Here is an 11708-nt window from a genome sequence, read left to right as displayed (position 1 = left end):
TCAATACTAGTTTGTTTTTCGGTTTCAGCGAAAATCAGATTCTTTTTATTTTAATTCTGGTACGGAGTGGAATGTTGATGGGAGATCGATCGATGTTTCTTCCCATCTAAGAATGTATTTCGGTAAAAGCATGCTGATGTCCTTTCCAAAGATGTGAGAAACGCACATGATGTGTATTAAGTTATAGAGAAGATTTTGATGTCATAAAATATGCTGCTGTCCCAAATTGTTTGCACAGCAGATATCTCTGCAATCGTTGACTTTTGAAACATACTAAAAAGTTTTCAAATGACGTGTTATTACTTAAAATGACAAAATTTTCTGAGGGGTCGCGTATACATAAAAGAATACACAAATTAACTTTTTATATAGACCCTGTGTGCTAAAATTTCCAATCAATCAAATATAAATGCTGCTCTGAGGAGTCATTTGCAGAAAAGAAAAAAAAGAAAGAAATGCTATTTATACTGAGATATTTGACTTTGAAGTTTTCAGTATTTATCGTCAATAGTTGAAGGTATGGTTCACGAATTGTAAAACGTAAATTAAATTCAAAGTTGTAAAAATTCTGTAATTATGAAAATATTTTTCGAAAAAATGTAATTGTGTTATTTATTGCGAATAAAAAAATAAAATGGGCTCACTCTATTTGTGCACAGTCCCTGAAAATGACAACTTTTCAGCCAATGAGAACTCGCCAACACAGTGATAAATTGCCAAAACATAGTGATTTGATTTTACATATTTAATATCTCCCCCACATAAATATTGCATATAAAAATGTGAAATATTTTGCAAATTACATTCAGAACGAGATCTCCATTTCAACAATTGGAATTAGCACACGCGAACTGTGTAAAAAAAGTTAATTTTTTAAGTTTTTATGTAAACAACCTCTCAAACAAAGTTTAAGATTATAACCCATACATATTCAATCCTTTGGCAACAAATTTTCGTGATCTATATTTGACGAGTCGGCGATAAATCTAGCAATCATGTCCAAACCATCCAAACGTTAGAAAAAAGGAGAAGGGGAAGGAAAAAATAATAGAAGAAAAAAACAAATAGAAAAGGGAGGTATAACTGATAAGTAGATAAGAGAGTATGTAGTAGATTTTTTTCTCATTTCTCTTTTAACCCTTACCCTAAGTGTTCTCTTTCGCTCTTACATGTATATAGAAGAAAGACACATTTTATGTGGGGGGAAAAAGTCACTAACAGGAGTATAGAAAAAAACAACAACTTCGGTTCGTAGGTTTACAATAAAGCGTTACGAGGGTGAGGAGAGGAAAGAAAACACAGGATGGATTGAATTTATTCCACTGACGTTTAGACGAAATATTTTGTCCGTGATAGTAAAGGGGTTAAAGTAAATGCACATCATTTGAAAACTTTTTGTAATTAAAAGTGTGTTTTTAGAATCAACGGTTGCAGAGGTATCTGCTGAGCAAATAATTTGGACGGCCTGTATAATCACTGGGAATTCTTCTAGCGGATTCACAACAGACGTTACGAAATTAATATTTCTGGAAAGTTCACCTCCCTCTCTCAAAAACACGATTAAACGCCAACCGAACAAATTTGTAAATAATTTTCTTCGCTTCATAATTTAGCTATTTTACACATTAATTTTTTTTTCTTTAATCTAAACGTCATTTTCAGCAAATGCATATCACTATTCGTCCTTGAATCCCATAATTTAGAGGTAATTTATAAAATAATAAGTCATCGGAAAAATGTATAAAATATGTTCTATAAATTATAACCACCCATTTATATAATAAAAATCTATGTTAATACAAGTCCGTATTCTCTCGATCTATGCAATTTTATAGGACCAGAATTGATGTGACCAAAGCAAAAAACTCTATAGATCTAGATAGCTAGAAAATAGATAAAAATTCGTGTACATAATATATATTTTTGTCCCTTAGAGAGCAACTAAAGTTTTTGAGAATCCTAAAGAGATCTTTTGTATTCATCGCTCACTAATCAATCATCTCTTTGAGAATTATTTAATTAGTTCTTTTATGACACGACGCATTCTTTATATTTTAGAAATACAGCTTCATGTTTTTGTCTTTGTTCTCTTTTCGAAGCTCTGTATCATTAATTACTACTCTATTACAAGTAAAACGCAAAAGACGCTTGTCAATTAAAGGTATGTATGAAATTAATTGTAGCTTATGTGAGTGTGTGTACGTTAATTTCTTTTCTTTACTGACCATGCACAACTACGGTCTATCATCAAAAATGAAATCTAGGCCTACTTTCGGTTTTCCAGCGAAAAGGTGCTAAATTTTCGAATATTTTGTTTTCGTCTACGAATTTCGTGTATGAGTAAGATACCCATATAGAAGAGTGGACTCGTCGTCCATTCTTCGAGCACTTATTACCACTCCAAAGAATGCCTCGGAAATCGGCGCAAAAAAAAAAAAAAGAAGGATAGGGAAAAGCGATTAGCTATGACAATAATACTGACGTCTCACTTTTGTTCAAGGATGGCGGATGGGTTATCTTGGTTAGAGCTCCATGAAATACCAAACTGACTCATTCACCATCTTTGAGCGCTAGTGTGACGTCAGTATTATCACTGCAGTCAACAGCCGTTCCCTACATCCTGTTTTTTGTTTCAACCTCTTTGCGATCACGGGCATAATATTACGCCCAAACACCAGTGGAGTAAATTCACACAAGTTCTTTGTGTTTCCTTTCTTCTCTCTTCATCATCGCGAAGCTTTATGGCAACCCTATTATCACAATTGTCTATTATCTACGGAGAAATTGTTTTTTCTTTACCTCTTTTTTTATAATGTATGTTCCTACTATACAGGGTGTTACCTTGAAGTGGCGACAAACTCACAGGGGTGATATTAGGCACCAAGTGGAACACAAAGTGCCATAGAACACGATATCGCAAACCACGTTTAGTCGGTGAAAATCGCAAAAATACTTATGAAGGGTGTGAAGTCGAGTGTGACAAAAAGGCCAATAAGTACAAAAAGCACTTGACGTATGATTACAAATAAATGGGTTTTTGTACTTATTTATTTTACTTTTTTATACTTATTATTGTACTTTATTTTGTACACCACAGGCTGTGTTGCAATCATGTTGGTCAAATAAATATTTTTTCCTACTTATTATTGCCCTTTTTGTCCCACTTGACGTCACACCCTACATAAACAATTTTTCGACTTTCATCGGCTAAACGTGGTTTGCGATACCGTGTTCTATGGCAATTTTTGTTCTTTTCTTAATGCCTAATACTACCTTTCTGAATTTGTCATCACTTCAAGGCAACACCCTGCGCATATGTGAAAGCGAAAGAGATAACGTAGGTTGAGGGTGAAAAGAGACTAAAAAAACTCGTATATTTACTATCCTAATATATCTTTTTCTAACGTACGATTAGGTTAGGACGAGATTACCATACTTATCGCCGATTCGTTAAATAGAGACAATCCAAATTTCTTGCCAAAACTTTGTACGTGAAGTGGTTAAATTGAACATCACTTGGATCGACAAAACCCGTTTTTTGTTCACAGATGGAGAATGACGAGTTAACATTGGTATTTCAAGGAGCTCTATGAATGAACATTCTGTTCGTCATCTATTAGATCATGTTGATGAATTGAAAGACGGCGGGTGTGTATGTTGTGAGTGGTTTAACCAACATACATACCGATTTTTTCTAAAAAGTGTTTTTTTCAAAAAAAAGTGTGGAATTGTGACACCTGCATGCACGCAGTCATATTCAAGAAGCGGGAACATACTACGTACTGGCTATAGCACAGGGTGGCAAATTCTAATAATTGGTGGTCAAGAACATCAAAGAGCGATAGTACTGACGTCACACTTCGCTCAAACATGCGGATGAATCAGCCTGGGGTGTCAAGACGCCATGGCCAATCACTGTTCCCTATCCTGGCTTCTTTGCGATTAGAAACGTCAATTTGAACAAAAAACTGGTTTTGCCGATCCAAGATGGAGGACAATAAGCCCGCTCACCTCCCTCATTTTGGCGAAAGTGTTCTGGAACATCCTGTATAAAAACTGATAATGAAATTGAGTAGAATAATGTGTGTATATATTTACAGCGGTTGTTTTTTCCATATTAAACCATTATTAAAAAAAATCAGTTTATGAATGTGATGAATCCCGTAAAAAAAAACCATGAAGCCCCCCCACTAAAATGACGCATTCGAGTATTTCACGCTGTTCATTACTCTATAAAAACCTCTAAATCATCTCTTATACAGGGTGCCCTGTAGTCCCAATTCGGTCTTTATCTCAACCATTCGTCGTGGGGGACTAGTTTAAAAGATGCTCAAAATATGTTCAGGAAGTACCAGTTTGGGGAGAGAAAATACTATATGATACAATAAAAAAAATCGAAACTTATACGCGAACACCTTTTCTTCCAATTAAAAAGTCGACCTGCCATTCTCGAGGCTAAAAAAAGGAAAGAAAAAGATAATTTTCATATTGCACTTACATTTTTTTGTTGGCCTCAGGAGGCAGGGCAACAACTTCCTAATTAGAAGCAAGACAAGGTGTTCGTGTTATCCATTTATATTTTGACACTTATTTTTACTTTCAAAACTTAAAAATTAGAAGCACTGTAACAATCGTTTGATGACTTACAGGGCACCCTGTACATCACCCTTTACCTTTGTTATTCGACATAAGAGTAAACTGCATTGCGTTGCAGACTTACGGCCGTATTCACCAACAGTTTAAACTGCAATCGCAGGTTAGCGGATCGACACGGGTTGGTTAAAATTCTTAATTTAACCAATCAGTTTCGATCTTCAATCCTTTCACCTGCGATTGCAGTTTAATCATTTTTTCGATACGTCAATAATGGATGTAAGGGGACAGTTGGCCCCCTCTCGATAGGAGGCTCAAAAGTAGAGAGCAATGTAGGCATGTGTAGTGCTTTCAATGACTTTTTCGCGTCGGTTTTTAATGGAGATAATGATATTCGATATACGGGTGTTGCATGGGGTAATAAAACGCTCAACGATATTCAAGTGGAAGACGTGGAGGTCCTAAATCTTCTAAGAAATGTATGTGCAAGCAAAGCACCAGGACCAGATGATATCTATCCCAGGGTTCTCAGGGAAGGTGCTAATGAATTGTTGGGGCCAGTCGCACAGATATACAGGAGTAGTGTTGCTGAGGGTATCGTCCCGAGAGATTGGAAACTGGCTAACGTTGTTCCGATATTTAAGAAGGGTAGTAGAGAAGTGGTGTCTAATTATCGTCCAGTGAGTTTGACGAGCTCCCTCTCGAAAATTTTGGAAATTATCATCAAAAGGCAGTTTGTGAAGTGGATAGACGAGAATAATGTATTGTCGGATAATCAGCATGGGTTCAGGAAGGGGAAGTCATGTGTAACTAACCTCCTTTGCTTCTATGATTACGTGACTAAGGCTTTGGGTAAGAGCAAAAATGTCGACGTTGTTTACCTTGATTTCCAGAAGGCATTCGATCGGGTCCAACATGGCAAACTCTTGAAGCGTTTACACGAGATTGGAATAGGGGGCAACTTGCTGAATTGGATAGAATCGTGGTTAAGAGACAGGTCGCAACGAGTTATGGTGAACGGGGAATTCTCTGGTTGGACAGACGTCACAAGTGGAGTTCCTCAGGGAAGTGTCCTTGGCCCCATACTTTTTTCACTTTTTATCGATAAACTCGATCAGGGTATTGATGGAATTACTAGCAAATTCGCAGATGATGTGAAGCTAATGAGGGTAATCGGGAATGAAAGCGATAGGGAGTTGCTCCAGACCAACTTAAACAAGATTGCAGCATGGGCAAATGAATGGAGCATGACGTTTAGCGTAGATAAGTGCATGGTCGCTCATTTTGGTTCGAACAACCCACGGTTCTCTTACGAGTTGAATGGTGTCACTATCCCGGATGCAACTAGAGTCACCGATTTGGGAATTCTCATTGACGAGCGACTTAAGTTTTCTGAACACTGTTCAGCGGTTGTCAAAAAATCGAATAGAATGCTTGGTCTCATTTTCAAAAAGGTCTCTTCGCGTTCTCCTAAAGTCATTCTTCCGCTTTTTCGAGGCTTAGTTCGTCCTGGACTGGAGTATGCTGTAAGGTTTTGGAGACCATACCTACAGAGGGACATAGACTTGGTTGAAGGGGTGCAGAGAAGAGCTACGCGTGTCCTTATTGGCACACAGGGCTTGAGTTATGAAGAAAGACTTCATTTTTTGAATATGTTTACATTGGATGAACGCAGGTGTCGAGGAGATATGATCGAAGTGTTCAAAATTTTCAATGGGATGGATAGGATGGACCATGAACTTTTAGTACACCGCCAATCGACTGCTTTTACAAGGGGACACCAGTATCGATTGGTGAGGGACAATGCAAGGTTATGGTGTCGCAGGGAATTTTTCTCCAATAGGGTTGTTAATAAATGGAATAGCTTACCCCCGGAGGTAGTAAATTGTAACACAATTGACACGTTTAAAAAGAAATACGATAAACATGTTGGGGTAAATCGAGAAGCTATCCATTCTTAGAATAAGACAACCATAAGTATTCTTTATGGGCATTGTATAATATTTTATCATGTGTATATATTGTTTGTAATTTGTGTTAATTGCATTTTTAATTGGGTTGCTGTATTTTTGAAACATGACAACCATATTTTTATGGGCATCTTTTTATCAGCCGCCTCGTTGGGCATTTTGCCTGTTGTGGCGTTGTATTTGTATTTGTATTTAAACTGTGTTGGTGTGAACACGGCCGTTAAACTTATTTCCAGCACAACTTTCTTGAAATACGTGAAGGGTTAAGGATGTGTGTGTGTGGGGAGTGTGCACCCGAAGGTAGTCTTGGTTATACACATAATGTGCTTGTTAAATGGAAGCTCAAATCTTTTGGTGTATTCAACAAATATATTTTATTCGCACTTCATAAAAATGTTCAAATATAACAAATGCATTTGATTACATGCGCATCATACAAACTTCTTGAATTGCGTGTGCTAGACTAGTTGGTACACTGGAGGTCTCAAAGCACTTTTTTAACGCCGTGAAAATATAATCTCCGACTGCATACACTAAATATATATATATAAATGCACAGTAAAAAATCACAATTAAGCGCGATAAACTGGGAGATTCGTTTATCATAAAAGAACATTGGTACATCCACAAAAACATCTGTGAAAAAATAATTGGAGATTATTATTACTCTTTTAGACAAAAAAAATTTAAAAACATTTAAAATTATGGGCTGATAAAAGTGTTATTAAAGTTCAAACCAGTATTCATGATGTTTTGTGACTGCCTATATCAACATAAAAACATGAGGTTTAAGAAAAAAAACCTGGGAAAAGAAATACTTTAAACCTCAAACAAGCTGCATTTTTAGCTTTACTGGTGAATCTCTTTGAAATATTGGTTAAATTTGGAAATAGAATTGGACAAAAAGTCAGGTCGGTTTTGAATCAGACATAGCAGAACCCCGATTAACTGAGCTACTTGGACAGATTAACAGGTCATGTATAACTTTTACTGGCTCGGCACAGTGCATGATGGGTAAGATAATCCTTTTCAAATCGTTGATTTGAAAATATTTTTGCATAACTTATTTTTACCATTACATATCAAGGCTCAATTGTTTAGTTTGTAAATAAAATTGCCTGTGATCAGCAAATGAAGATCTTGTTATCCAAGGTGACTGCAGACACATTACTCTTGATTGAGATTCTACCGTACATATAAGATTGGTTTTGTTTTTGTGGGAACTCCCAGGTGCTGATAATTTTTCTATTGCAATAAAAATAGAATGTACAATAGATAGATACAATTAATTTATTATTGGGTGCCCTTAAAAGTTCAAATCATTTCTCATGCCTTATTTAACAAAAAGGATAATTATTCTACTTTTTAATTGAAATTATAGAAAGTATTCATTGGTTAATAAAAGGAACAGAAGACACATGAAATATTGAGTTAATTTCTCATTATAAATGCTATATGCACTCCATTTTTCCAGAATGAAAATTTAATGACAGCAAAGGTCTTAAACCTTGCTTAGGTCACGAGCACTGATTATGTCCAGCATTAACACAGCACCTATATGGCAGCTCTGACACATACTTGAATCCTTGAATGGGATGTTTTTATTGCGGCGTCAATCAAGATCTCCCGAATATGAAATCTAACCTCCGTCCAGCATGAAGCACTTTAGGGTGCTTTCAAATGCAGGATTAGTTACTTGGTCAACTGTGGGACAAGCATTCAATTTAGCATCCCGCTCGTAGAAGCAGTTAAACGAAGAATTCAGCACCAGGTGTACCAAACATGTCTGCCTCTTCAATAAGCAAGCACCATGCTTGCTAGCAGCAGGCCAGAGATACTTGTAATGCACACAATACATGTTTTCTTTTATTCCTCAAACAAATATGCATTACATAACACTTGATAAATGCATAGGGTAAGGAAATCACATCTAAGCAATTATGCATAGAATTACATCTCTACAGACTAAAATGTTTTCTGGAATGAGAAGGGGCCTGAAACGATTTTCAAGAGTGCAAATAGATTAACCTTAGCCTCCAGTTCCAAATAGTTAAAGCGACATTTAAATAAGTGATATCTGAGAGCAATATGATGACATTTACATTTCTAGGATTTTTCCTTTGCAGCCTACTGCAATACAGTAAACAATCGCAAAAGAATGAAGTATAAAGAAACGGGGGGAAAAATGCATACAACAAATAATTAAGACATGATCGACAATTAACTAGTTTTCTTAAAACAGTGAGAAATAATTTAGTGGAACATACATTTCTAAGACTAGCCATTCATAGAAACATTCATATTTCACAATCTGAAAAATAAAGCACCCCCAAAGTAAAAACGCAAATTATACGAAATAATACTAACAATCACAAGTGTGTATAAAATGTTCAAAATCAGTGCAATCTACACCAATTTCAACGTTTCAAATTTGAAGTGATTCATAATTTTTCCTATAAGTATTGCATCAAAAGCGAAAGAAAGTTTGAATCATTTGAATGAACACACAAGCACATGGAATCAATCATCAAATAAGCTTAATAGTGTCCTAAACCAAGCACATGCTTTGGCTAAAGTTATTTGAGTGATTCACATGTGAACTAATTTTCAATTATCTATTTCATTTTATTTAAAAAAAGGGCCACAAAACTATAGGTAACCTTTAAAAATCCTTTTCGGAAATATGGGGTCAACTTCATATGGGAATACGAGGTAAAGATATACATTTTTTTTATTTTTGAAAAAGTTTAGAGTAAAATGCTCATGAGTTATGGTGGTAATGTTACATTCATATGAACAATATATTTGTTTTTCTGATACTTTACACATATAAGCACATTAATTTTTGGGAGAAAAAAACTTATCTACACTTATTGAAACAAAAACTCAATTTAAAGAAGTTTGAGCAAGAATAAAAACCTGCTTAATTTAAAAATAATTTAATATGAATCAAGATAAAAGCCAGTGAATTTTTTGGATAGAAAAACTAATAACAAACATAAAACATTACAATTCAAAGATTTATAAAAGCAAAAAGTACAGAGAAAGGTTCCTGCCTTCAAAATCCTTTCCTCCAACTAAAGCATATTGCACCAAAAAAAAAAACTGTACACAAATAATTGCAAGAAAATAAATAACTAGATACACATATATTCAGAGCATTGTTTCAATATAGTAGGAAATGTTAAAAAAAATGACTGATTTTTAAAGAAAAATATTCTCAGACGTATTCAAACACATCAAGATTTCGACGACTCTCCCAAGACCAACAACTACACACAATTTTAATGCTAAAAATGATTTTGCTGATTTCAGATAATTATATTTTACCAAATTCTTTTGTTTGTGATAAGGATCACTGCTCTGAAATAAAAGATCTTTTGAGAGGGTTATTTAACACTAGAACGAACTAAAGGAGCGCTCAAAAAGACAGCTATTACAAAAATTCACAATACTGCTGTAAATGTTGATATATTTTTAGATTAGAGTGCCATAGGAACTAGGGTCGCCTGTTTTGAAATATTGTGCTACGAGGGTTTTTAGAGAAATGGACCCTGGGAGCCCCAATCCTGTGAAAAAATATGCTCATATTTTTCCAAATTTACATTGTGTATTGTTCATTGATTTCAAATACAAATACAACGCCACAACAGGCAAAATGCCCAACGAGGTGGCTGATAAGAAGTCAAAAATTTCAGAAGTCAAGTAACACCCCTACAACTCAAGGGTTACAATAAGGCAAAAAAATAAAGGATTACTAAGGATGCCACAGTTTTCATATATAAGGAATTCGATAAAGCACCCAGGTTGGGGGCTAGGGTATGTGAACATTACTTTGTATGTTCATGAATCATTCAGGGAATTCAAAAAATTCTTGGGGAATAGCGACCCAAATCCTTAGGGTTTTACCACCTTCACCCCATCCCACCTGGAGCAGTCAAGATATTTTATGTTTGAAGCTAAAATTCAATTTACTAGCAGAAAGAATGTGAGGTGTTGTCGTTGAAATTCTGTTGCTTTAGTTTTAAAGTTGTTGCAACAGGTAAAGAAAGTTTTATTTCTCATATAATTGTATAATGCCAATATAGCTGTGTTATAAACATGTGAAGACACAGATTATTTGACTACATTCTACCGCCGTTTAGAAATTAGCCCATCTTTTTTTAAACAACCTGTATGCTTGCTTATGCTTGAAATGCAACAAAGCATGGGAGATTCTATACTCCATTTTTAGAAGAGAAAAATAATTTTATTCCATAAAAAATACATTCATAGTGTATTTAAAATCTGAATCGAAAACAAAATTTCTAAGTGTGGTCAAAATGACTGATCATTAGTTCTATGTTCTACTGTTAAGTGGCCATTTATATGAATGTTGAAGTATCAGCTGCAATATTAAAAATTGAAGATTTCAAATGAACAAAAATAAAAATAGCTTGTGGACTCTGATATAGGTAAACAACTGCCCAATATACCAAAAAAAGTCTCAAATTCATAAAATATTGAAACAGACTCAGAATTTTTTTATAACACAGAAGTATGACTTCCACTTGTGGAAGAGGTAACACCAAGATGAACAAAAGGGCAGCTACAACACGAAATTTTCACACAGAGCAGTTGGTGCAATTTTCCTGCGACACTGAAAGAAAAGCTTTTCAGAATTAGTTATAAATCATAGGTCTATTCAGCCTTTATTTGGTGTGACAAAAATAATCAGAACAGCCTCCATGAGTTTATTGTATAAAACTGAAATTAAAAAAAAATATATATTCTGCAATCAATTGCCAATGGCTTAGCTGTTGACAATACAAAAACTAAGTCTTGTAGACACACAACTTTTGGAAGGGAAACATGAGCAAAAAATACTGGAAATCTTGATAGCTATCGGAATGCAATAAACTCGGGGTGAAAAGACATGAGCCTTTGTGATAAACTGCAAAACATTAGGTGAGACTGATCTAGGTAAATAACTGCCCAATATACCAAAAGAGTCTCAAATTCATAAAATATTGAAACAGACTGTCAGAATTTTTTTATAATACAGAAGTATGACTTCCACTTGTGGAAGAGGTAACACCAAGATGAACAAAAGCGCAGCTACAACACGAAATTTTGACACAGCAGTTGGTGCAATTTTCCTGTGAC

The sequence above is a fragment of the Pholcus phalangioides genome, unplaced genomic scaffold, assembly GCF_987345545.1.
Source record: "Pholcus phalangioides strain wild (caught in Gottingen) unplaced genomic scaffold, Ppha-v1.0 ptg000015l_1, whole genome shotgun sequence".
NCBI classification, from domain to species: domain Eukaryota; kingdom Metazoa; phylum Arthropoda; class Arachnida; order Araneae; family Pholcidae; genus Pholcus; species Pholcus phalangioides.
Note: the sequence above shows the minus strand (reverse complement) of the source record.